The 27,993-nt window shown below is 46.1% G+C and overlaps 1 long non-coding RNA gene across 1 annotated transcript; it reads right to left on the bottom strand.

Annotated features, from left to right (window-relative positions):
- Positions 1 to 6,210: 6,210 nt before the first annotated feature.
- Positions 6,211 to 27,583, bottom strand: LOC128110145 (uncharacterized). Its single transcript, XR_008218076.1, has 4 exons — positions 25,072 to 27,583; positions 15,199 to 24,841; positions 11,731 to 14,601; positions 6,211 to 11,496 (listed from the first exon to the last, which is right to left on the bottom strand). It is a non-coding gene; the product is annotated as an uncharacterized LOC128110145 (long non-coding RNA).
- Between the last annotated feature and the right edge of the window lie 410 nt (positions 27,584 to 27,993).

The raw sequence follows: 27,993 nt of genomic DNA, 5'->3' as shown, positions 1-27,993 counted from the left end.
GGAGGATGCCAGTGATTTCCGCCTGTAGCCCTTGATTTAATGTGACTTACCTCTGTCTTGTAAGAGCAGAGGGAAGATGGAAGAAAGCGGAACTGGAAAGCCAGTGAGGTCAGAAAGCAGGAGGTAGATGGGTCCTGAACTAAGGGGCAGGAGCCAGGGGACAGCCCGACTGGGACCCAGAGCAAGCACAGTCACTCAGCAGAAGCAGGTGGGAAGCTGGCCCGCAGGTAGGAGCTCAAACTCCTCAGAGGCCCAGGCTGCTGTCCCATCCTTGCTCTTCACAACAACACTGAATCAACTTCCCTTCCACCCTATGAGAAAACGAACTACTGGTGTCTTCGAAACGACCTCCCCCTTGTAAAAATTCCCCTGATTCTGTTGATGGAGTTTATTTGAGCATATTTTGAGACTCCTAACACCGGGAAATATGGATTTTTCTTTTTTAAAATGAAGTATTCAACATTGAAGGTGGTCTACCCACATTTTTAAGACAATAAAGATGCACCTAACTTTTGTTTTAGTTCTTTCTCTGTTTTTGCAAATGCATCAAATTAACAGGTTTAATTTCTACATAGCATTTTTTCTTCTGCAGGCATGTTTGCAGAGGCCTGGTGAGAGGGCTCAACTCGTAAAGCCATATGCCCTGCGTGCTTGGTGTCCTGCATGAAGAACCCATATAAAGGTGGAAGGAGAGAACCAACTCCAAAAGTTGTCTTCTGAACCTCTACGCATGTTCAGTGACACATGAAGCCACCTCCATACACATAAACAATAGTACTAAATAATGTTTGAAAATGCTAACAGAATTTTAAAAAATAAAATTCCTCTGTCCCCTCAAACAGAAGCCTTTGTGCTCAGCCCATGCTGGGTAACTTCTTAGCACCATGCAGTGGTAGGTGACAGTCTCAGAACTGTGGATGGAGCCCTGGCCATTCTTCACCCAGGCCTGTCTGTGCTGCTGACATACAATACAGATGGCATGGCTTAAACTGTAGAAATTGATTTTTTTAATTTTTTTTTTACTGGTTTATAGTTATGGGGGATGAAGAGCCGAGATCAAGGTCGAAGCCTATGTGGCCTCTGCCTGGCTCACAGCCAACTGCCTTCACCTTGTGTCCTTGCACGTGAAGGACAGCGAGAACAGACACTGAAGGAGGTGGATCCTGCCGTGATTTCAACCTCAGGACCCCGCCTAGCTGTCAGCGTGTGGGGTCAGAGCTTCAACCTGAACTTTAGAGAACTCTCTTCAGCCCATAGCACTGAAAAGAAACACACAGCGGATTTGGTTTGAATTGAAGTCAGTTACCCGGTGTCAGAAAAAGACGATGAAGATTTACTGAGTTGTGTCCTCTGTCACTCACGCTGCTGGAGCCCGGGAGGGTGACACCCCTGCACCCCCCTTTGTATTTGTGTGTGAGTGCGTTGTCACGTGTGCGTTTTCAAATGTACACATGTGCCTGTGTGTGGAGGCAAGGGCTCGACGGCAGGGCAGGTGTCTTCCTCGGTTTCTTCCATTTTATCTTCTGAGACAGTAGCTCTCATCAGCCTGGAGCTCACCTATTTGGCTAGGCTAGCAGGTCTGGGATCTCCGGGCTCTCTGCCTCCCCAGGGCAGGGATACAGGGGAACAAACTCAGGTTCTGATGCTCGCACAACACACGCTTTGCTGGCCCACCAGTTCTTTTGGCTGTGTTTCTGGAGAGCATGCTGAGGACGTGGGGCGGGGGCGGGAGGTAGAATGTGTTGGGTCACTATGTGAGACTTCTCTGAGAACAGCAATTTGTGAAAGAACAAGAAAAGCAGAGAAAACCAGGTGCCTTGGGAAGTGCAAAATTCTAGCTCTTAGACCATCAGGGAAGTACAGAAAACATGGAGCCTTGTAATGGAAAAAATACTATTCTCTTCTTGGTTCTTTATTTCTTTCTCTCTCTGTCACACACAGACACAGACACACACAAACACACACATATATACGCAGACACAGACACAGACACAGACACACACACACACACACACACACACACACACACACACACACACACAGATCTATACCACCAAATTTGTTTCCTACTTTCTTTCCTTCTCACTCCTCCCTCCCTCCCTCCCTCCCTCCCTCCCTCCCTCCCTCCCTCCCTCCCTCCCTCCTATCCCTGCTTCTTTCTTTCCTTGATGGCCTCATATCAATCACCAATTTTGTTCTAAATGCTTTGGTATAATTGAATTTGCACAATCTTTACTAGTTATCTACATAGAAAAATGTAAACTTTTAAGACAAGCACAGTGGTGAGCATTCACTCTCAAGACTTAGGAGGTGGAGGAAGGGAATCAGGAGTTCAAGGTCATCCTACATAGCAAGTCTGAGGCTGGCTTGGGCTACACAAGACTGTTTCAAATCTATCTAGCATATAATATGTATGTATATATAATTATATGTTGTATGTTCATATATATATATATATATATATATATATATATATATATATATGAACCAAGGATAAAATTTCAATCTTGAACAAAACATCACAAACATTTGCAGCTCAACTGTTCCTTGCTGTGTGGCCTTGAGCAGACTACTTAAATTCTTCAGAGCTCTATTTCTTTATTCTAACATGGGCAATAATAACATTAACTCCCTGAAGAGCTCACCTCCAGGATAAAATGAGCCAATGCATAGAAAGCACCTGGAGGAGACCTAGCGCTAGTGTTTAGTATCTGTTCTTACACTGCTCTTCAGTTCCTGTTGGATGCCTGATATATGTGCCTCCAACTAAGACAACGTGGCCTGAGAGAAGGCCACTGAAACTTCGTGCCAGTTTGCATGGCTTCTTCCTCAACTGGTTGTTACCGGTGAGGATTTTGGGTGGTGTGAAGCATGTGTGACACCAGAGTCTCTGCTGTGACAGTAGCTGTCACTTTGAGCATCTGGGATCTCTTCTCATTGAATTTAAAAGACTCATCATGACAAGGTCATGAGAACATTTGCAAGAATCTTTCTTCAGGAGAGAATGTTCTTATAAAAAGGATGGCATGTGACAGCCACACCCTCTCTTATCACCCAAGGCAGTCTCATTCCCTCCTTTCCACATTGCAACCGGAAAGAGAGCTCCCCACCCCCACCCAGTCTCTCCCATCATCACCCCTTTTGCAAAGCCAAGGGGGGCTGGGCAGCAATAACTGTCATTCAATGCAGCCCATTAGGTCAACAGGTCAACTGAGACAGCAAGCTGGCAGGCAAGCCAGAAAGATCTGTTCCAATGCTGCTACTGGGGTAGGTGACCCCCAGCACACACTTGTCATTGCCCAGTCCCTCTTGAAGAATGTCTCAATTGAGATGACCCAATGCCTAGCCGGTCTTGGCAGGTGGGTTCTGCTCAGCAATATTGTCACAGGCACATCACAGATGGATGACACCTTGGCACAACTGATCACCCAGGGTTGGGCACCGGTCTCTTTGGGGGCCTAGCACAGGTCACAGTGGCTTCTTCATTTAAGTAGGTGAGGACTCTGGGCCAAAAGCTGTGCCATGTTGCGTCAATAGTCAAGTACTTGCCTTTCATCTACAGTAACAAGCCCTACATCCACCAAGTTCTGAGTATTTAACACCCATTATTTCACTTGATTTCCTCTACTGGTGTGTGCCAATATCAGTAAATACAATAATAACACTGAGAAGTAATTGATCTTTTTGCCGAGAGCCCTCTCTTTTCCAGTTAGTAGGCCAGACGTTTCAGATACATTGTATCAGTCTGTCTTAGTCTGCTTTCTGCTGCTATAATGGGTACCACAGACTGAGTAACTTATCAGGTATAAGAGTTTATTCAAATCATAGTTCCTGAGGTCTAAGGCCATGAAGTCTCAAATGGAGATGGTCTTCTTGTCAAGTACAGAGTGCAGGACATTGTGGTGATGCCATCACGGGGACCCCATCTCCAGCACCTCATATAGTTACTAAACACTTGCCAGGTCTACAGACCAACAGTCCACAACATCTAGGCATTATGTATCCAGTGCATCCACCCATAACAAGTTTTTCACAACAGTTCTATGATTGTCTTTGCTGGAAGGGGAGAAAACCAACACTCCAAGAGATTAAGTGATCTATCCCCATTTTACACATAAGAACTGTAAGACGACCCAGGGCAGTATGGCTCAGGTCAAGGTGAGAATCTGGCCCTCAGAGGTTTTTGCTAAAAACATGATGTCCAAGTCCCCAGAAGGTCTTAGCCATTTGCTGTGGCAATCAATGCTCACTGTACCAAGCTCAAAGAGGGCAGTCACAGCAGCCAATCAGCTGTGCCCACAGGCCAGCATCTGCACACAGAAACAAAGACATCTTCTAAGCAAAGGCGAGCATTGGGAGCCCAGTTGGAAATGACTAACAGGGTTGTTTTGCTTCTGAGGCAAGAGCTAGAATGTACAACTAGTTAGCACCAGTTCTTCTGGCAGCCCCAGCTACATAATGCAGGCTACGGCATTTGGCGGTGCCTCTTAAATTTGGCACACTCCGTGCTCCTCCTGGACCCACGAGATAACATAACCAAATGTTTTCTAATGCTGCAAGAAATGAGTATTTTGCAGGTAGAAGGAAATGCAAACATCCCCATGCCTTCCAATCCCAGGAGTAAAATGCTTCACTCTCTTGATCCTTTCAGAGGTTAGATGTGAGCAGGAGCCCAGATAAATGGTCACAACGCAAACAAAGTCGTGGAAATAAATGCATCTCTGATCTATGCAGGCTGGTGATGCCAAATATACCATCTGCACCATTTCTCAGGACGAGTCCAATTGTGCTTCCCTGCATGTCCCGAGCAATGAGAATGTGGCCATGTTCTTTTTTACAGAGAAAGGCATGCATCATTTGATGCTCTTGGATTTTTTTTTCAGACTCACAATGGATGGCAGTTGTGTTTTCCTAAGTTATGTTGAGTAAGGACAGAAAAACAAAAGTCCATAGAAAGGAGTAGGAAGTGTGTGCAGGAACTGAGAAGGTGCACTGGGGCTTTGAGTGGAAGCTGTTGGAGTTACAGTTCTGCACTCCCTTTCAGCTCAGTTATAGACATTCACTTAACCAAAGCATCATTAGCTTCCAATGGTGTTGGGGGCCATGTTAGGGCCTATGTTAGCATGTAGGGGTAAGTGAAATACGGTCTCACATTAGAGGAACAATTGGCATGCTTGGGCATGAGTTATGGAGAAGTTCTTAGACAAAAACCAAAAACAAACAAAAGCCAAAACTAGGGTCTCTAATGAGGATCATTTTCAGTGTGTCACAAAGATACAAGTGACCACACTAACAGAGCAGGGCTCACCTGGCTACACTGCCTTTGAGACAAAAGGAAGCTTCTAGGTCAAACATTATTGGCAAATATTTCTGGCAAGGAGCTTGAGAATGAGCGTTTTTCCATTTTGCCGGTCAGTATCTGTCTTCATACATCACCTCTGCCAGGGTGACCAGGAGGCAGTCAGGGATGGTGTAAGAGCCACCACAGAGCCCAACGGTACCTCAGTGACCTTTTATTATGGCAGGAATAAGTGGGGCCCTGGATGGGGCCTGTAAGTGCAGCTTTCTAAGTCCTGGTCTGTATGAGTCTTGTCTCACTGAGTCTGTTTGGGGAGACAACATTGTGTGTGTGTGATGGTGGCCACCACCCTCCACAATGAGAAAAGGGGCATTCTTCCCTATCGCCCCTGCCTTTGATCAATACAGCACAAAAAAACTTTTCTTTCAATCATGTAGTGCAGAAAATTATTTTTGTCGGTTCCTCAGTGTAATCTATACACACTTACACTGAAGCAGATCAAAATCTTGTGGGAAATTCATAATCTAGGCAGTAGTGTTTCTCGAGGTGGGGAGATTGACCAGATATAGTCAAAATCATAAATCAATCTGATTACATTCTAATTTTTCCTCTGAGATCAGAAAAGTAAATCATTACATTGTATTGTATCATTATATTATATGCATTTTATGGTTTGATATTGAAAATCAGAAATGTGTTCACACACACACACACACACACACACACACACACACACATATATATATATATATATATATATATATATATATACATTCACCTGAAAATGTTTACATTTCAAAAGTAGGCGTAAGTTCTTAATTTATAAGCTATTTTATTTACTAAGCTTAAGGAAAACAATTCAACACTTGGATGCACATTTTTTTAATTTTTTTATTGTAAGAGTCTAAAATGTGCTTAATCCTTACAGAAGGACAAGTGCCCCTTAACAAAAATGTACGGCAACAGACTTTGAATCCTAAATAACAGAATTGTGTGGGAGAAGAAAGAAAGTAACCAGAGCCCCTGGGATAAGTGCCAGACATTGAGGAAGCTCAGAGGTAAGAGAGAAGTAGACAAAAAGAGGAGGCATCATGGAAGTTCAGCAAGAATCGTAGCCAGGGTGTCGTTTGAGCTGGGCATTGAAGGGTGAATAGGAGTTCTATGTGAAGATAAAACACAGAGCGTCTGCTAGAAAGAGCACATAGTAAGGGATGGTATTCTTTTGCATGTATGTTTGTGGTGTGCATGCATGTGTATATGTGTGTTTGGGGGATGTACATTTGTGTGCATGTAGAAGACACAGGTCTATGTGGGTCATCTTCTCTGATAATGCTCTGGCTTATATATGGAGGCAGGGTCTCTCATTTGAGCCCAGTGACCTCTGATTCGACTAGATTAACCAACCATCTTGTTCCTAGGTCTCCTGTCTCTGCTTCCAGAGTGCTGGGATTAGAGGTGGGCCTCCATATCCACGCAACATTTGCCCAGGTGCTGGGGATCCTCCTGCTTGTGTGGCTGAGTCCTCTCCCTAGCATGAGGGGTAGTCCAGGCCCAAGTCCCCCTCAGCAGAGGAGAAGCAGCCAGTCATGGCCAAGCACACACAGGCCTATCTAAAGAGAACGATGACGGAATCCATTGCCTGCCACCTTGACTCCTGGTCATACAGGAGCACACCACTCTACTCACAGGGAATAGAGATGGTTTTTTCCCTCCTGTCTTCATTATCATTCTCTCTACTTCAGTCCACTCTTTGAAGACATGAATTATTTTCCATCTGAATGATTTATTTTAAATTGAGGACAAGACTCTCTGTTGTATGTGAGGGACTCGGAGGTTTCTGTGTATTTTAAAGGACCCTCTAGTCACCAATGCTGCTAACCACCGTCTGTGGCAGAGCAGCCGCTTCATGGATCTTCCCCCTCCAACTGCTTTCGGCTCTCTCTTCCGGCTGGGTTTGGCTAACCAAACTCTGGAAAAGATGGAGGAAAGTAGACAGCACTCTGAGGTGGGTTGGAGACACAAGCTGAAGTTTCCCAGATCAAGTCATTGTCCGTGATCCTCTGTTGGTTCATGGAGATCTAGGTCAACACACCACACCAAAGGCATCCTTGCACCTGTGAGCCGAGCATCTGGCTCTGTGTAAGGGGCCTTGCAGAATGACCACAGGAGCCCAACTTTTAAATCTCTTTAAAAGTCAGGACAAAGGAAGCCATGTTGCTGAACTAAAACATTCAAAAAAATGAAGTCTTCTGAACACCCTGTGGCACAAGGTAGAGTTTTTATTAATGCAAGTTCTAAATGTGGATTAACCCTCTGGCGAGTCAATTTCCCAAAGCACTGGATTGTACTCAGGTCCTTTTCAAAGCAGCACACCACACTGCTGCCATTATTCTGAATATCAATTGAACACCATTCTAACTCAGGACACAAAGCAAGATTTAAAATGATTACAGCTGTCGGCGCTTACATCTGAGTAAGTCGCTGGAGATTCAAATGTACAGACAAAGCGTTGTAAATCGGTCTTTTTGGGAGAGTGTACCTCCCTCGCTCAGGCTTTTTAAAAGTGATTTTGTTATTTTCGGATGGAAGAAAGCCTTGGCCATGAATTGGCTGTGTTCTTGAGGACAAGTCTTCTCTGAAATCAGAGCTACATTTATGACTCCTGGCTTAGGATGACCATCAGGTCATTTTCCTTGGAAGAGGAACATGAAGAACATCATCTACTTGGATTTGACTCTTTTATTTTATATTTCTATTTCAACGTCTGCATTTTAAAATTCAAAGAACTAGCTGAATTTGATCAAGTGAACTATTACTGTGGTTCAAGACAAGTCCCCAAACTGAAGAAGACAACTGCCGGAAGCCACAGCTTATCTCACAATAATCCTTTATCTCAACCCATCTTCTTTTATCTTCCAAATCTAGTTTGGCAATAGAAAACAATTCCCATGTCCCCCACAGGAACCCGTATTGTCTTCTCATCCAACCCCAGAGATTTTCAGTTCTGTTTTCTTAAATGGTTGTTGTATATTTTGGATGATATCTCTTTGTTTGAAAGGACAAAAAAAGAGCTACTTTCACATCTAATTATAACGAGATAAATGGTACTACAAGGGACTATTAAAAATTTAAAGTCCTCTTTCCTAAGTGTATCTGTCAGCTGAGCACACTGAATCTTGCATAGTGCACACACACTTACACTGTCAGCCCACGACTGATGGCGCTGGTATATTCTCCTTGCTCTTTGGCACATCATTTAATTGTATTGTGCCAAACTGGCAGAATCATGCAATATGTTAGTGTAAAGGCCCCACAGTTTAAGGGAGAAATCTAGAAGTGTTAACTATACACTGTCTAATTATACGACCTGCCTGTCCCAGAATGTGATTTCAGAAACCATCTCTGACATATGGGAAAAGGGTAGAACAGCTGGTCATTACGGTTTCCTCAAGACTATTTAGCAACACACTTGAATGTAATTAAAGGGAGACACTAAATACAGCACTTGTGGTACAATGTATTTTTAATTTCTATGGCATGTGGTAAAAGTAAATAGATGAAAGCATTCAAGTTTCTCCACTCGGCATCCAACTTGTCAAAGAAGCAACATGCGCTTGGCTGACTGCAAGCAGGGTCCTGGAGTGAGTAGCAGGAACCCACCCACATACGCAGTAAAGAGGTTGCATTGTGGCAGTGCTCAGAGGAAACGTCCAATTGGAACTCACAGGCAGAGATGAAATGAAAGCATTCATTCATTCATTCATTCGTTCATTCCTTCCTTCAGATGTGCACCCATCCATCCATCAGACAGATTGGTGTGGTAAAGACCTTCTCTGCCCTGGCATAGCTCACAGCTTACTAACGCACTGAAGGCTGTGATGGGGTGACAAGAAAGAGTTTCAGGTCGACATTGGGGCTGTCCCTTGACAGGGAGTGATAGGAATCAGGAGCAAGTAGGCTGGTGCGAGGGTGAAAGAGCTGTCTATGCAGAAGGACATCTAAAGCGGAGGTCTGCAAAGGAGAGAGCAGGGTGATGCAAACACAGGCTTAACATCTACTGAGCACTCAACGTTCTGGTGTGGGATAAAACGGCATAGTGTTGGCCCCGGAGTCCTGGTCATCCTGTGCGGCAAGTCCTACGGTCTCCTGAGTTTGATAAGCTGTCTTATGTCCATAGAATGGAATGCTGTATTTTTTCTCTGTGTAACAGTGCTGGCTATCATGGATCTCACTCTGTAGACCAGGCTGGCCTTAACTCACAGAGATCAGCCTGCCTCTGCCTCCCAAGTTCTGGGTGGAATGCTGAACTCAGAGGCAATAAACAGCATGCAAGAAGCCGGGCTTCAAGAGGTCTCCTGGTTGCTGGAGGCAGGGCTGGGGTGAGAGGTGTGTGGACTACCGCACCCTGAGGGAATGTGCTGGTGTGAGACTTTGCTGTGTGTCCCATTGCGCTCTCCGTTATATTAGCACTTTCCTTGTCAAGACTCGGGACTTACAGACCCTCTCACTTTTTTTTTCTTTCAATACTGGGTTTTGAACCAGAGGGCCTCGTGCATTCTAGGTTAAGAGCTCTATCCACAATTCCCAGCCTTAACTACTCTGGGAGTGGTGGTACATGCCTTTAATCCCAGGATTCAAAGCAGGTGGATCTCTATGAGTTTGAGCTCAGCTTGGATGTTCCAGGCTAGTCAGAGATACATAGTGAGACCTTGTCTTCAAAAAATTAATTAGTTAATAAAATAAAAGGTTAATTTTACTATATACAAACATTGGAAATAAAAGAAGCAAAAATTCCAAGAGATGGGTATTTTAGTTTGGGTTCTCAAAAAAAAAAAAAAAAAAAATCCTGAACTAGATGAGCACGCAAAGGCTAGAAGTCTATGTTAGAAGTGAACATTCAGGCACTTCCTAAGTGTGGTTATTAGTGTGTCAGTCTCAAAGTGAATGCAGGATTCACAAGCACAGAAATATGGCAAGTTAGAAAAGCCAGCACAGAGGCCTCGTGGGTGGGTCTCGCTGTGGACTTCATCAGGTCAAGCGAATGGATTGGAGAATCCCTTGAGACAGTCTTGGGGCTGAGTCTCTCACCTGAGGAAGGGAGAGTGGCTTCCTTCTGGTGGATGGTGCCCTGGCAGCACAAGCCCTGAGCTCTCCAGGTCCTTGGAGCATCCTCAAGCAAAACAGTGAGAAAGCCCAGGTCCTTGAGATGGATGATCCTGGGAAGATGTTGAGGATGGTGGCTGCTGGTGAATTCAGATGAGCTGAGCCAGGTGGGAGGACTTTCCACAGCATCTGCCCATGACAATTCAGGAAGGAATGTTCTATGCACGTGGCCTTGAGGGAAGGCGGCGGAAATGTAACAATGAAAAGAATTGCATACAATACTGAGAACTCCAGCCAGTAAAAGAAAAGCTTAAAAATCTGCGGAGTATCACTCTCCACCTGCCAGACTATACATCCCCACGCAGTTCTCCTGGCAGTCCTATAACGTAAATGTTGATATTCCCATTTTACAGTAAGGAAACTGAGGCTCGTGAAGTAGAGCAGCTTTCCCAGGCATGTACCATAGGTACACGCATACAAAATTAGGGATTCATAAGACCACGTCTGGCCCATGTGGCAGCTCATGGCTTTCCCACCATGTAGGGCTAATGCCATCTTGGAGTCATGTGGTCATCCAGAAGTCATGTGGTCATCACAGAAGACCAGAGGAATCAGGAACTGTGGCTAAAAGTAACATCTAAAAAGCCCCCAGGCCACAAGTGGGTGTCTGGGAGTACTTGGGGCTCTTCCCAGCCTCCTCTGAGAACTTTCTTTCTCTAATCATGTCAGGGGATACCATTTATAGAAAAAAAAAAAAAAACAGAAGAAATTTGAAGCAACCTATTTTACTCTTTACACAAATGTGCAGAAAATGTTGAAACTTTGGCAACTACAAAAGAAAACAACAACAATAATAATAATAATAATAAATCACTTCAGGGTAACAAGGACTTCACCTCTGCTATGTTCTCACTTGAGTAAGAGACCAAGCTGGTACCGGGCTGTAACCATTGTTCCTGCACCTCCAGCCTCCTGGCCACCGTTGGGGAATGAGACCTGCTGTTCTCTTCACTGCTGACTAATGGAACAGTCCTCGGCCCTGGAGAAGGCATCGCTGACGTAAGGTCTTGTTTTCTTGAACAGGAAGAGCAGGTCTGGAAAGAGAGACACTCACAGCTTCCCCTCCCCCCACCCCCATGCCCCTGCTATCATCAGAGTAGCTGGGCAGGCATAGAGGATATAGACTTTTGGCCAAAGAACAGAAGAACACTAACTAACCCACGTGGGCCTTGAACCCCTGACCTCTTAGAGCATTGTTTTCTCCCCACCTCAGCTAACAGACAGCCCAATTATGAACACTGACTCAAAGAGGGAAGTCACCTCTTCACCTGGGGTCAAGAAAAGCCCAGACGGCTGGATTTTAAGAGCATGTGGCTGCAGTGAGATAATCTGGACATGCACATCCACAGGAGTTTTCCAAGACGTTTCCCTTCCTTGTGTGGCTCACTTGAACTGTAGCGGGTGTGGCTCCTAGGCTCCAAGGCGATGGAGGTTTCGGGGTGTGCAGAGGTCCCTTCTGCCATAGCTGTCAGGTCAAGGCCGTGCTGGGGCTCTGGCATCTGTGACCCCATCCCTGGCACCCTCTTTGGATCCAGTTCACATCACCGGTCCTGACCGAGAGATTCTGTTTGGGAGCAGAGCATGTCTTCGACTGGAGAATCTGAGGCTGGGGCATTTCCATAGTGGGTTTTCCAAGGAAAACACTTCCCTTAAAGTGGTTCTTAAACTTTGGACACAATCTCCTGTGTCCTGAAAGGCAGCTTTATATTTCTGTATCCTCCGTGTCTGTGCATCTTAGGTCCTTAGCCTCTGTCACTGGGGTAAGACCCTCTGGCAAAAGAGACTCAAGGGAGAAGAGGTTTCCTCTGACTGGCAGTTCATGGACACAGCCAGCCATGGCAGGGACATCATGGCAGCAAGAAGCAGCTTGTCACACTGCGTCTGTAAACAGGAAGCAGACAGTGCATGCATGCTGCTGATCACGTCCCTTTCTTTACCTGTGTAGTCCAGGATCCCATCCAGGGAATGGTGCCACCCACAGTGGGTGGGTCTTCCCATCTCAATTAATGCAATTAAAATAATCTCCTGCAGCTTTAATACAAGGGGGCAACTTAGCCCTACCTCAACTTGATATGCCATGCTTTGGTGACACCCGCAGGAGGCCTGTCCCTTTCTGAACAGAAACAGAGGAGGAATGGATGGAGCAGGATGGGGGTGGGGGGGTGGGGGGGCAGAGAGGAGGTGGGGTTGAGGAATAGGAGGAAAGGAGAGAGGAGAAACTGCAAAAGGGATGGAAATAAATGAATAAATTTACTGTGTGTGTGTGTGTGTGTGTGTGTGTGTGTGTGTATGTGCAAAATCTCCTACAGGCATGCCCAGAAATCCATCTCCCAGGTGATTCTAGATTCTATCAAGTTGACAATACTAACCATATATAGTTGTTTAGGATATAAGAATATGTAATTGCATCTAAATAGTATTTTTATAGACTTGGGTTATTTCTGGAAGATCCTGAGATGTAGTGACAGGATCAGGCAGGACATGATGCTAATAAAACCAAAGATGGTGCCTCAATCCCTGGACCAGCTGCAGGGCTCTTCTCTAGCCAGGGCTCATAGTATCAGCGAAGCCAACACACAGGATGGTGTCACAGTGATGACAAGGAAAAGTGGAATTTGGACAGTTCACTGAAGAGATATCCTCAGTGTGTGTGTGTGTGTGTGTGTGTGTGTGTGTGTGTGTGTGTGTGTGTGTGTGTGCGTGGCCAAGCCTGATAGCAACAGTTTAGCTTTACATTGTTCTCATTTGGGCAACGTTTGTTATTGAAAGAATGAAGAGACCATTCTCAGAGACCAGATTTGGGTCCTCCCAGTGATCTACAGTTCCTGGCTGTGGACTGGCTGTGTTTTAGAATGCATTCCTCTCTGTGGAGTGCCTGTGGGACCTAAGATCTTAGTGACTCCCCACCTTCTCCCATATTCTGCTCTTCCCAGTATGGGAATAGGGCAATATGGAGCATCCCCTCTCCTCCCACAAACCATGCACAGGATCTATAGCCCGGTCTTGATCTGATTTGATATGCATCACTAATGCCCCTGCATCCCATTCTCCTCTGCTTCCAGGAATGGAGACGATAGTTCAGCTCTACAGCTTGAAATCAGTTATGTCCAGTATGAGTGGTTTAGGCTAAGAAAATATGAACATTCTGGGTGGTGGTGGTGCACGCCTTTAATCCCAGCACTCGGGAGGCAGAGGCAGGCGGATCTCTGTGAGTTCGAGGCCAGCCTGGTCTACAAAGCGAGTTCCAGGACAGGCTCCAAAGCTACACAGAGAAACTCTGTCTCGAAAAACAAAACAAACAAACAAAAAAAAAGAAGAAGAAAGAAAGAAAAAAAAGAAAAGAAAATATGAGCAGGCTATTCCAAAAACATCCCATTGTTTATATTCAACCCTCTGGAGTCACTGTCAACAGACTTACAGGCAAAACCTGGGCCTCTTATTGAGAGTTAACATTGAAAAGGGTCATCCTTGGGCCCTGTCTGTAGAGTAGAGAGGCCCCTGACCCCACATCACCACTTCTAGATCTTAGAGAACACAAGGCATGGGGACTTTGGGGTGCTCCATTCCAGAGTCTGTCTGGCTTGCATAGCCAGGAAGAAAGAATTTAGCCATCTTGGATGTTTATATAGGTACCCGAGTCCTGGAACCTGGGTGCTGACTGAGATGAAAGGTGTGCAGACCCTTAGCTGTAGCTGCCCTTTCACAGTTCCATTTACCAGGCCAACTAAAGTCTGAAAAAGTTAACTTCCGGAAGTCAATAATCCTGTTTTAAGTTGCATGCTGAATAGTGTGATGCAATCCTTTTCTACCTGGCTCACTCCCAGTGGGATGCGAACACTTCCTTTGCCCACAGTATCCATACTGTGTAGGCTATCTTCTCCTTAGTCCTCTGGTGGACATTTTGGATATCAGAGAGAGTGTCAAAATATCACAAAACATGAGTTCATGTCACCTTTATTTTACTTAATGTTGTCCCCAGTGTGTAAGAATAGAGATGCTGGAACTTGAATACACAGAAGAGAAGCCACAAAGTACATTCTTTGGTAAAAGGGTAGATGGATCTGACGATAAGAATAGAAAAAAAATCATAAACTATAGTTGTTGACATCTGTGTGAGAAAGGGTCTTCCATCTGTGAAACTGATAGGAAAAAGAACTCAATGTTAGTTTTGGGTAGTCACAAAAATACAGACATGATACACCATAGGGTCTTAGTCAAAGACGAATAAAACACTAAATCTGTGTTTGCATGTTTAGGAAATGGCATGCTGCACATAGGATTTCATCCTGTGTGTTTTCAGGCATCCACTCAGAGTCTCAGAATATCTTCCCTGCACACAGAGCAAGTCTGTACTGACTATGTAACTGGGCCTGTGCCTCAGTCTCCCTCTACATCAGCCTTCAGCTACTCCTCTCCTGGCTGCTTCTCCATGTACTTTCTCTCTTGGTTGTCAAGTTAACAATGCGTACTATGAGGAACCCACATGAGTTTCAGTTGCCATTTGCTCTTATTTCCAAGGTGAGAATTGTATGTGAAATCCCATGGCAACCTGAGAATGAAGACATTCTATAATAAATCCACTCCTACGGGAGAGATGGGAGGGACCAAATTCTGCAACAATCTTCAAAAGGTCAAGTCCTACAGGTGGATCAAGGACTTGGGCAGAGATCAGCTGAAGGGCTGGGGTTGAGGCTTCCTAGAGGATGGAGAGACTGTTCAGACAGTAAAGCGCTTACCTCACAAGCATGAGGACCCGGGTCTGGATCCCCAGAACCCACGTCGTAATCTCAGCAGTGGTGAGATGGGAGGTGGAGACAGGTGGAACTCTACAGAGTGCTGGCCATCTGGACTAGCCCACTGGGTGAAGTTTCAGGCCAGTTAAGGACCTTGACTCAAACAAAGATGGTAAAAGATACCTGATGAACTACACTAAAGGTTGTCTTCTGACCTCACATGCATACACATATATGTTTGTGTGTGTAGCTATACACAAACATGCACACACATATTTGAACACACAGAGAGGGAGGAGAGAGAAGGAGAGAGAGGGAGGGAGAGAGAGAAATCAGTGGCATAAGACAGGAATCTTTACTAAAATCTCCGTTGAATTCAGTACCAGAGAGCCAGGGTCATCCAGGAATAAGGTGGTACATAAGCTGGTACAGACCCTTGAAAAGACTGATATTGGAATCCTGGCTGTGGTCATGAGACAGGGAGTGAGATATGACCACTCTCAGGTCCAGGGCACATCTCAGAAGTGAGGCTTGTCAACCACTCTGCTTTCCTGCCCTTGGCCTGAGGAAGTCCAAGTCCCAGAGAATGGTACTACAGCTCTTTAGACTGCCCGTGGTAAGCTGGAGGTTTGTCCTGGTTTTGCCTGGAGAGGGGTGTGCTTACAAGGTAGTCAAGGACTTTTGGCATGAGGCCATGAAGCAGGGATCTGAGCTCAATAAAGAAGTCTTCACAATGAGGCACACTTCGCTTAGACCACCTAGCAAAGAGTGGAGTGGCATTTTCTACAGTGAAACTCCTTCTAAGTAGCAACTAATAATTCACAATCTTGCACAAATACTGACAAGTTCCTCAAAGCATAGAGCATTTCTGATTGGTGACTAGAGTGCTGAGCGTGAGTTTCAGCATATCTTTACCTCTGTGCATACACCAGGGTAATGCTGCTATTCCAGATTATTCTGGCCAGGGAACTATCACTCTCAACTATCCTCATCAGTCAGTGTCCAGTGGGAACTCACTGGGTGTTCAGCATGAATACAGGGACTGGGATTTTTCTTAAGGAGTCGTTATTTTTAGTGCAAAAGGTGAATACAAGCCATGTCAAAGCCTTACTAAGCAGTGGGTACTTTTGTGTCCAGGTGTCTCCAGAGGCCACAGAGCTACAGAGGAGAGAGGTGGATATCAGGAGAAAGTCAGAAAAGCATCCAATACATGCACACAGACTCACACACATGCCTATGCATGCACAGGCACACAGACAATTGATTTTATGCAAGATTAGTTAGAGCTACAGAAAGGTCTATATGAAAAAAAAAAGGTACCCTGAGCAGCATCCTCAAAATAAAGTATGCTAGGCAAGAAGGCTCAGCTGGGTGAGAGAAGACACAGGTCAGAGCAGGTAGGACATCTAGAATGTAGCAAACCTCGCAGGTAGAGTGCCCCAAACTTGATATGGGTAGAAAATGTGAAGTCACATGACAATTTACATGGCTGCCAGTATGATAAAAACAGATAGGAAGCAGCTGTGACCAGCACCTGCGACCTGCATCTAAGTCGGGCCATTGATCTTGAGTAAGTTAGCGACTGCTCCAAGCATTCACCAAGGAGACTCTGGTGTTTGACATTAACCCTCCAGGACGCTGCAGTGTGGATCTGCAACATCTCCCAAAGGCACACAAGTTAAAATTTTGGCTCTCAGCTTGGCATTACAGGAGGTGTTAGAGGCTTTGAGACAGGGCTTAACAGGAGGTTACCTAGTCACTGGGGTGTGTAAAGGCAAAAACTCAGTAGAGCTATAGAGAGAGAGGAGCCTGCTCTGTAGAGCTGGGACAGTGAGTGAATGCTGGGGGGGCGGTGCCCAGTTTTCCTCGTGACACCATCCTGCCACCAGGAGTGTAGATCACTAGGCAGGTCCTTGGCGCTTTCCCTCGTCCCCATGTTCAGTGTGTATCCAATGACTATTCTGTACCCCTGCACCCTGTCTCCTTGGAGTAACTATTAATGTCCTATTCCAGGACATTTCATGTATAGCCTGCAACCTCTTCGGCAAAGGCATCACCCCTGTTCCACATTGCCTTCTCTCCTTCACAGGCATTGCCTCTAGAAGCAGTATCCCAAGAAGACACTCCAATCTATCTCCATCTCTGAAAGGATTTTCTTGGGAACTTGACTCCAGGAGATTGATGCCGGGGGCAGTCTAAGGAATGACATTCCAAGAGAGGTTGGAAGTTGGGCATCTGCTGGTCCACTGGCAACAAGGAACCTGGGAAGGTGATAAATGCCATCAGACAAGCTCCAGGGTGCTCTAGTGGTCCAACTGATAAGATGTTCGCTGGTGGAGAGTAGGGGTGTGGTGCCAGCCACATGAGATGAATTGGAGATAGAAAATCTCCAGTGTCTGAGAGCCCTGGGGAGCGTAGAAACTGTAAGAATGATGGAGCTGGGTGGTTGCTCCTCAGTGCTTCGGGTGCACTAAAGAGTTATTGGGAGCCTGAGGTAGCTAACCACCCGTTAGGTAGAGTGCCCAGTGACCTGCCTGGAAATTTTTTTTAAAAAAGTTTCATGCCTTGCATCCAAAGACCAGAAAAATCTTAGGATAAGGCTCTGTTGTTGAATCTAAAGATTGAAGATTTCAGAGAAGATTGGTCCATCCTAGCAAGTCGTCTGTGCCAGAAGCAGAGGTCTGGTTTAGAAGGACTTGGGTGCTGAGCCTTGAGGTGGTCACAAGTTGCATTTGCTTGGTAACAGCACAGACCCTGACTTGGGTGGCATGGGATCCTCCCCTTTCTCTACATGGCTACCAGACCAAAATCTAGTCAGGTACCAATCTAGCCCAGCTGTGTCCGCAGAGGGACTGGTGACCAGGATAGAGTAAAGGAGCTTCAGGATATAGTCCATGGTACTAGCAGGAACCACTGGAATTTGTATAGAATTTGATTCCAGGGAAACAGGAGAGCTGGGGTATCATTACACACTGTTCAATGATGAAGGATCTGGTGCCCTAGTGAGGACTGGGAGAAAGAGATAACCCCCTGCTGGAGGGCTCTGGGAGGCTTAGAGATGACCCACACTAAGTGAAGGGATGATACTCAAACACTGTCGAACTGACAGATGATTGAATTAAACAGCTCCGAGCTGTGTGTGTGTGTGTGTGTGTGTGTGTGTGTGTGTGTGTGTGTGTGTGTGTTACAGAGGCTGTGCCAGGTATAGTGAGTCCTGGGACACACCACCAGAGCCCACTTCAAGAACGCATTCCCTTCCCCAGCTGTCTGGCATACTGCCAGCTGACAAAGCTCAGCCAGCTGTTCTCTGTGGAAATTGTCCTTGGTCAGACAGAGGTGCCCTCCCCTTAGCCCTATTCTCTTTCCTGGGTATACAACCAAGTAGGAAAATGAAGGTTGTAGGAAATCAGGTGACTCCTTTAAAGATCGTATTTGGGGGGTGAAGAGATGGCTCCGTGATCAAAGCCATGGTGAGCATGGCTTCCTGCTGCAGAGAATGACTACCCTCCATGTTCCCTTGACTCTCTACCAGGATAGACAGCACTGGCCGACACTGCCCTGTGGTGAATACAGGGAACAGAGAAGACAACACTCATTTCATATGGTACCTTTGATCAGGCTGGGGAGAGAGACGCAGAACATCTAATGTTTCTTTAGAGGACCTAAGACCTGTTCTTAACCTCCAAAACACGCAGTTCATAACTACCTGTGACTCCAGCTCCAGGAGATCCAACACCTTCTTCTGGCTTCTTTGAGCACCTACACTCACATGCAAATACCCCTACACACACACACACACACACACACACACACACACACACACACACACACCCCTTCAAAAGATCTTATTTCAATGTCTGTTAAATTACACATATCCTATTATATGGGATTGAATCATGAATGCTCTAGATTTCTGTGTCCTTTTCCTTAAATAATTCTCTACAGAGCTTTGCTGTTTCTCTATCCTGTGGCCTCAGGGGTCAATTAAATTGGCCATCACATCTTATTATAAAAAAAAAAATGTTCCCTGAAAAGGAGTTGCTAGGATAAGCATTTACCCTTGAACAGGAAGTGCTAAGTGGATGCAGAGCTGGAGTTCTAAGCTCAGGCAGGCATTCACTCTTCCCAGGGTGAAGGCTGTTTACATACTGTCCAAGACGCAAGAAAACATCTCTTCTGTGCTGCTTGTCCTTGAAGATGTCGCCAGTGTGCTTCTGTGTCTCTCTCCCCAGCCTGCTCAAAGGCACCATATGAAATGAGTGTTGTCTTCTCTGTTCCCTGTATTCACCACAGGGCAGTGTCAGCCAGTGCTGTCTATCCTGGTAGAGATTCAAGGGAACATGGAGGGCAGTCATTCTCTGCAGCAGGAAGCCATGTTCACCAGGTTCTCTGTGAACACTGGCCCTCCATCATTAGGCCAGGATACTTGAACTGGATGCTGAGGGATTCAGCTTGGAAATGTATAAGTACTAGTTACGTAGGGTGAGTCCTTGGGACACTCCAAGATAAAAGAACCCCTGTTTCATTTCCAGATGTTATAATATACCCTGTCAAAAGTCATATGTAGTTCCAGCTATAGTCCATCATTGTAGGGAAATCAAGGAACTTGAAGCAGCTAATCTCATTCCATCTACAGTCAAGAGCAGAAAGCAATGAACATATGCACGTTTCTAAGTGCTTAGCTGGCTTTCTCCATTCTTATACAATCCATATTCCCCTGCCTAGGGGATGGTGACACCCACAGTGGGCAGTCTGCCCACTGATCAAGACACTCTCGCATAGACATGCCTTCCAGCCAACATAATCTAAATAATTCTTCGCTAAGACTCACTTTGCAGATGATTCTAGGATGCAGTTGACAATTAACACCAGCTATCACATCCTGAAATTACCAGGGTAGTCATGCGACACTCACACCAAGCAACCACAGTTTGCTTTTGGCAGGGCGTTTCTCAGTTCTTTTGAGGGAGTGTTCCTCTGTAGAAAGCAAACTCAAGCTCAAGTGCATTCTCACATTGGGTCTTCCAGGCTCAGCTCAGAAGCAGCAGCCACGCCAGGTGCAGAGCAGTGAACACTCTAGATTTTCACCTCAACAGCCGTGCCCACTGGGTGTTTTCCCACAGCAGGGTGGGGATTGACACCAAGCAGGCTGCTGAAGGCCTCTTCTTGATTGTCGTATTGTGTTGGTTGTGAAAGCAGTGCACAATGTCTCCCAGTTACTGAACTCATGCAGATCAGGCCAAGGTCTCTTCACTTCTGTCTTTCCTTCCTCTGTCGCAGCAAACAGATTCTCCTGAGACTGGGAACATTTGTTTTCTCAGCCCACTAACTCCAACTACAGCACATTTCCTTCTTATCATCGTTATTTAGTCTGTAATTATTCCAGTCTACTAACTCCAGCAGAGGTTGGGGAGAACCGTGTCTACAGTGCATAAATCACTGACTTTGGGTCCTTCATTGTCATTAATAAGCTCAGGACATGGAAGTCTCCAAAGGATCAGCTCCCTCAAATTCCATGTGCATTGATTTTATAACCCAGAGAGAAAAAGGGAGGCTAGGCTGCGGGCAAGGACTTTGCCATGAAGATCAGAAGTTTCATTTAAATCCATGGTGATTGCCGCTTCAATTTATTTGCTTGTCCTAACAGGGCTCAGAGCAGGCTAATCTGGCTAAGTAACATAAGACAGGCATCTTCAACACTCACTGAAGAAATGAAACTCTAATTGGGCACAAACGAGTACTCTTTACACTGATGCTTACCTCTGTCGGAAATTACAGGGACTCCACCTTCAAGGCAGACTCTGGAAACATCCCATCCCCAAACACTTTCTTTTCTCTTCACATATAGGACTACCTTCCATTGACCGCTGTACAGCCATGGTCAGTGGCACATACAGGGGAGGGGTGGGGGATGCAGCAGTTTGAGGAGCACATTGACACTGCCAGCTACACTCTGTCCAGTTTTATGTGTATGTACCCTGAAGAGTCACTGGACTACAGAACACTGGTCCCTACCATCAAGGAGTCAAGACAGAAAGTTTCAACAAAGCCCTGGCCACCCAGAAAACAGGACAAGATCCTGTTTGAATCACAACATTCAAAATATTCGCTCTGCAGAAAACTCCGCATTTCTCCTTGCTGTCACAGGGAAGAAACCCTGTGCCATGGAAATCAGGCTGTTGTGGGTGTGAGGACTCTGGCATGGAGACCCTCTGAAGGCTGGGCTGTGACTTAGCTTTGAGTTGGCAACCCACATTAGGGGAAGACAGGATGCAGTGCCCCTGCCGGGCTCCATGAAAGTCATTTACATGCGCTCTTTAGAAGTGTCCCTCTCTCACCAGCCCTTGGGGATGTCACAGATGGCAAACAGGGAAGGTCCCTGAACCCCAACATCTGGTCAAATGGTTCCACATAAGGAAGGAGAATTAAATCTCTTACAGGGGTCTGTTAAATACTCATCCTAGATCTTCCATTCCCTTTTCTTTAGGAACAATTATCTTGACATTTTAGACAGATCTGGAAAACATTCAATATCCAAGAATAGCTGGCTCGGGGTCACATGCTAACACAGATAGCTACATATGTGAAGCTACTGCGTAAGAACAGAGATGCTGGGAGGAGCTGAAGGGATCCAACAGGGAGAGGAGGGGGCGGCAAAACAGCCGAGTCACTGCTTTATTTTATTCCCCATTTTATATCCTTCTTAAATGAAGATTTTTTAATTCATTGGGTCTATTGGTAAGAACAGTTAAAAAAGAGGAAGGCTCCCATCAGAACCTCAAGTAAACGGCGCAGCTAGCCGAGGCGCAGGGACAGCCCTCTCAGAATCGCACAGCTTGCTGCTCCACATATAGTGTCTTGAAAAATCTTTACTGCCTTCAAAGATACAGCCCTTGGCACTCAGCACCATGCCTCCAAGTTTAGAATGTGGACCTCCATATTTATGTTCCCCAGATGGTGGGATTTATAAACGCACCGTGGGGTGCGATTGAAATTAATAATTTAATTCATTTCAGTGATGGCACCGTGATTGCTAGTCGTTATGGCGGGTAGCAGTTAGCGGAGCCTCTTGGTCCTGCGATGTAGCTGAAGGGTAGTATCAGCTAGAGTAATTCTGTCATCTGATTTCAAATGCTGTCGATCCCCCCTGAATGGGGAATCGCCAAAAGTTTTTGGAAGGAAAATGAAGCCGGCATCCACATTAGTTAGATGAAGGTGGCTTCGATTTATGTGATTTCAAAAGTTTAAAATCCGTTCTCTGAGGAACAGTGGAGCGATATAGGGTTGTTTTGCTTGGAGAGGGAAAAGATAAGAAAAGCGCTCCAGCGCCAGCATCCGCAAGAGCACGTCTCTTACTCTCTGTCTCTGAAGATTCCATGTCCAAATAATGGAGAATTAACCACGCTGTTATCTTATACCCCACTTGTCTGCTCACCAAGGGAATATCCTGGCAGTTGGGCTAAATGACTTCTAAGTCCCTTCCAAGAGATGCTCAGAGATTCCTGGAGTCTGGTTGTGAGTGGGAGAGGGAGGGGAGTGACTAAATTTCCTCCAGGGAAGTACATGTTTCTTTCAGCCTAACGACCTGAAGCCTAACCGTGCAGGAGGGAAAATGACTGGGCAACTGGCGCACGCAAGCACGGCCAACACAAAGGAACCCCTGGAAGCCCTCCCCCAGGAGGCCGTAACTGCCTTAGATTTATACAGCTCCATTTCTTCCCTGGGAAGCCTGGACCCTTTTCCATATTTCCATCATAGTCCTCTAACTTTTCCTTAATCACAGAAGGCAGGAAGGGCTGGTGTACAGACTCCCGCTCAATAGCTGAAGAAGCCTTGGTGAGTGAGTGAGTCCAAAGGGGCTGGAAGTGGATTCTGTCCTGCCCAGCTTTTGTTCCGAATGTCAGGGTCCGCCAGGGGGCCGTACCACATCTGTCCAACCCCCAGAGTCTGAATGAGAACACAAGCAATCAGAATGATTGACTGAAATGTTAGGGAGGTTGTGTGTGTGTTTCCTGTCCCCACCCCCAGATTGGTTGACATCACCTCATGGTAGAGGACGGTGATGGAAACATGAAGCTGACAAGTGACAGTGTAGCACAGGAGGCCAAAGGGACTGTGTGAAGCCAGGCTCAGGGTCTCACGGCAGGCAACCATCTCTGAAGACCACTCCAGGTTCTGTGAGATAGACCCACAGCAGAAGCTAGAAAGTGGGAGCATTTAACCAGCTAGGACTAAAGGTTAGAGAGTGAAAAAAAAAAAAAAAACTTAACTGGAGTGCAAGAAGAGTGCCCCACCTGAGATCATGTGCAAGATACACCATTGCTTATGGCTGAAAGCGTTCATCATTCAAGAAAAGGGAAGTTTACCGATGGGAATTTAGAAGCTGGGGAGCCTACCTCTGCCCACAGGGGCTCAGTGGTACCCACAGGGAATGCTTACACGAAAGTGTAACTAAATTGCCTCATCTGATGTAGAGCAGTATAGAAGTAGTGTCAAAAGAGCTGACACTCTGGAGGCTAGACAGGAGGATTGCACCTTCCAGGCCAGCCTTGCCTAGGCTATATTGAGAAACTCTATCTCAAAAAACAAAAGAAAGATGTTGGGGAGATAACCTAGCTGATGTGCAAACATGAAGGCCCATCTTTGGATCCTCAGCACACACTTCAAAACAGAAGGATGGTTTCCAGCATCAATCTCTGGCCTTCACCTGCATGTGCACACACATGTGTACACACATACGTAAATATGAATATATACATGAACACACACATGCACACACACACACACACACACACACACACACACACACACACACACACACATGTTGCTAGAGTTTTCCTGACTGGCCCACAGTCAGAACAAATCTCTCTTACCTGCCAGTCCCACAGCCTCTCAAACCCGACCAAGTAAACACAGAGACTTATATTGGTTTCAAACTGTATGGCCGTGGCAGGCTTCTTGCTAACTGTTCTTACAGCTTAAATTAATCCATTTCCATAAATCTATACCTTGCCACATGGCTCGTGGCTTACCGGCATCTTCACATGCTGTTTGTCATCGTGGCGGCTGGCAGTGTCTCTCTGACTCAGCCTTCCACTTCCCAGCTTTATTCTCCTCCTTGTCCCGCCTACACTTCCTGCCTAGCCAATGGCCAATCAGTGTTTTATTTAATGACTAATCAGCAACACATTTGCCATACAGAACATCCCACAGCACACACACACACACACACACACACACACACACACACACACACACACACACACACAATGAGAGAGAAAAGCTCTCTTTGAAAACTGCAGTGCTATAGATTAGTAAAGTGGCCTGATGGGAACAAGATGGGTGGAGCTTCCAGGGTGATAGGAAAATGACAGAATGGCTCTGATCTATTACTCTGCCCTGGTTCAGTAGAAAAATTGAATTTTAGAACCCAAATGAAAGGAAAATGAGGAGACTGGTCCGGTTACCACGGCGGTCTCGCTCTGGTGGCAGATGCTCACTGGTGACTGTGAAGATGGATACTGGCTGGTCCTTTCTTGTGGCCTCCTGCTGAGCATGCCAGGCACAGGAAAGAATGCTGGATGTGTGTTCCTTCCCAGCTGTGCTTCGCTCGTGGGCTGCCTTTCCACACAGGCTTCACGGGGCCCTGGAGACAAACGTGTTTATGGCAATCTCTGCTTCCTCCTCAGTCGCTGGCCACAGTTATGGGGAAGAGGCCTCAGAATTCATCCAGACTGAAGAATATTTGTACAACCCAGAATTTCTAAACTGAATTAAACAGTAAGACCTTCCCAGTTCTCTCAGTCTGTGAGCTCACAGTTAACAGGTAGAACAATGTCTGGAGACAGGAGTCAAGGAAAAGATTGGTCCACCTACCCTTGTCCCTGACATGTTGTACTGGGACGACAGCTGATCCACAGCAGAACACCGTTGGTGGGAACCAGGGACATCATGGCCTCTTCTGGATCATTTTGTTTATCCCTCCATCGGTGTGGTGGCATCAGGATGCCACTCTGGGGGGCAGAGATCATTTGTGTCCTTTTGATATATCACCACATATCCCTGAAGAGGGTCCAGCCTAAAGATGTCTACACTGCCCCACGTGTGGGCCGTGAGCAGGGAGAAAACGGGGGCGCTGCCTTTGTTCAGGATGGCACAGTGAGTGCCCTAAAAGTCAGCCCACACCACTTGCTCCCTCCCTCCTTCTCAGGCCCTTCCAGATCAATCCAGTTGGTAAGCATGCCATTGAGAGAGCTGGCATGTGCAAGGTGGGTAGAGTTTCCTAAATTCACTCTCTGAGCGTGAATCTGGCTCACAGAGTAAAGGATAAACGGTGCCGCAGAAATCACACCGGCTGACAGGGCACAAGGCTCACATCCTTTCCAGCCCCCCGCACACCCGCACATGCGCGCACACATGCTTATTCTTCTATTTATTTCCCTCCACTATTCATATTCATTGGCATCATCCTTTCCTCCCAGTGATCATCCACCCCATTGTCTTCTCGCCACACCATTCAATTCAAGACAATCGCGTCTTATCCACTGTGTGCCAGGCACTGAGCTTAGAGTCATCTGTTCTCGGAGTCATCTTGGAGCCGAGTCATCTTGGATTCTGCCCTCTCGTGCACAGCATCTAACTGAACACAAAGCCCTCTCCACTCTGCCTCTGAAATAGCACCTAAATATCACCCCATCTCTTTCCTGATTGCCTTTCTTGTTGTTTCTCATCCAGAGAACTGTGGCAGCCTTACGTCTGCCAGCCTCCAGCATTGATTTAGATCCAAACCAGGTCACACACAGGTCTGGTCAAAAACCAGTAATGCAAAATCCTTCGTCATTCGGTACCATCTACAGGTCAGAGCTTCAACATCACACACCAGAAGGAAGGGCCCCATGTACTCCAGCCTCTGACTTACTTTGTAATTCTTAGATTCTAGGACCCTTGCCTTCTCCTTCCTCAACAACAAGGCTGGCTCAAGCTTACTATGGTAACATAGATCTGTCACAGAACAAGAGTACACCATGGACATCAGACATGTACAGAGATACATGGATGGGTAGATGGAAGAGTAGATGCATTAGAATGGTTACCCCAATGGGCACTTTTGCCTTCCATTGGGGTCAGTCACATGGTCAACCACAACCTCAGAATGGAAAAGGAGAAAATTCCAGAAGTAAATAATCTGAAGTTGTACATTGTATCCTATCCCGAGTAGCATGGTAGAATTTTAGACTGTCAATCATCCTTTGTCCTGTGTATCCACTCTATGTATGCTACCCTCTCCTTAGTCACTTGGTAGCTGGCTCAGCCCTCAGATCAACTGCTGCTGTATCACAATTCTTTTAGCCTGGTAACTCTTATTTTACTTAATCATGGTCCCAAAGTACAAAAGTAATGACACTGGGCATTCAGACATCACAAGGGGAAGCCATAAGGGAAAAAAATCTTATGATTAGGTTGCTAAGACCATTGAGTTACCACTGTCTATCTTTTAATATGCCTAGTTTGTAAGATGAATGTTATATATTTATACAAATGTAGGAAAGTTCTGTGGGGTTTGGCTTTCCATGTACTTCACACATCCAATGAGGCTCTCAGAATGTGTGCATGATCCAGCTTGGGAGGGACAGCGAAGTCATTGTGCTATAACCCTGCAAGTTTGAAACCCATCAGCAGAGCTGAGCTGCTTCCAGGAACTCGGTGGAGGTAATCTGCTTCTCTCTTTTCTGCTTCTCAGGGATGCCTGATTTCTATTCCTCTCCATCTCCAGGTGCATCATGCTAACCTCAGCCTCTACCATCGCATATGTCTCATGTTGACCCTCCTGAATCTCTCTCCTAAGGACACTTGCAATGACTTCTTTGGGCCCCTCAGTGTCATCCAAGCGGTTCTTTCCACCTCATAATCTTCAATCACATCTATAAAGTCCCTGTTGCCATGGAAGATGCATGTGCCAAGAGGTGGAAACTGGGATGTGGCATCTTTGGGCAGCCATTATTCAACTTTCTACTGTGAATGAATACATTGCTTTACACGAGCAAATGACAAGTGTCCTAAAAGTAAAAAATGCCAGATGAGATCTTAAACAAGTGAGCTCAGACTCTGGCTAGAAAAGCCAAGAGAAGGTTCACAATGGAGTGATACTGGGCAGAGCAAGACACTCTACAGGAATTCTAAGGGGATAGAAGGGATGAGGGGACACCACCTTTGTGAGCAGAGGGCAGAGCACCACTGAATTCAAAGAGATGGGGTGGCAAGGTCATGGATGTGACATGGTCATGCTCTGAACAACACTGCCCACTAAACATCCTGGGATGATGGAAATGTCTTTTCTTTGCAGTGTTCAGTAGGAGAGACTGCTAGTCACGTGGGCAATTAGTTATAATGTGACTGGGGAGTATGTGATGTGTGTGTGTGTGTGTGTGTGTGTGTGTGTGTGTGTGTGTGTGTGTGCGTGTGTGTGTGTGTGTGTGTGTGTGTGATGTGTGTGCCTGCATGTGTGCATACATGTGATATGCACGAGTGTGGATTCACACTTGCTATGGCACACCAGTGTCGGCCCTCACCTTCCCCCTTGGTTAAGCCCAGGCCCCCTCTCTGGCTATTCACCACTGTACACACCACACCAGCTAGCCCCTGTGTTGATGGATTTTCCTGTCTCTGACTCCCACCTCCCTGTAGGAACATGTGGGTTACACACATGCAATATCCAGTCTGGCTCTGCGTGTGGGTTCTGGGGATTTGAACACAAATCCTCACGTTTGCACAGCGGACACTCGACTCACTGAGACACTG

This window comes from Peromyscus californicus, unplaced genomic scaffold, assembly GCF_007827085.1.
Source record: "Peromyscus californicus insignis strain IS unplaced genomic scaffold, ASM782708v3 Scaffold_14__1_contigs__length_90479793_seg_2, whole genome shotgun sequence".
Classification (NCBI taxonomy): Eukaryota; Metazoa; Chordata; class Mammalia; order Rodentia; family Cricetidae; genus Peromyscus; species Peromyscus californicus.
Note: the sequence above shows the minus strand (reverse complement) of the source record. Positions and strands in the feature narration are given on the sequence as shown.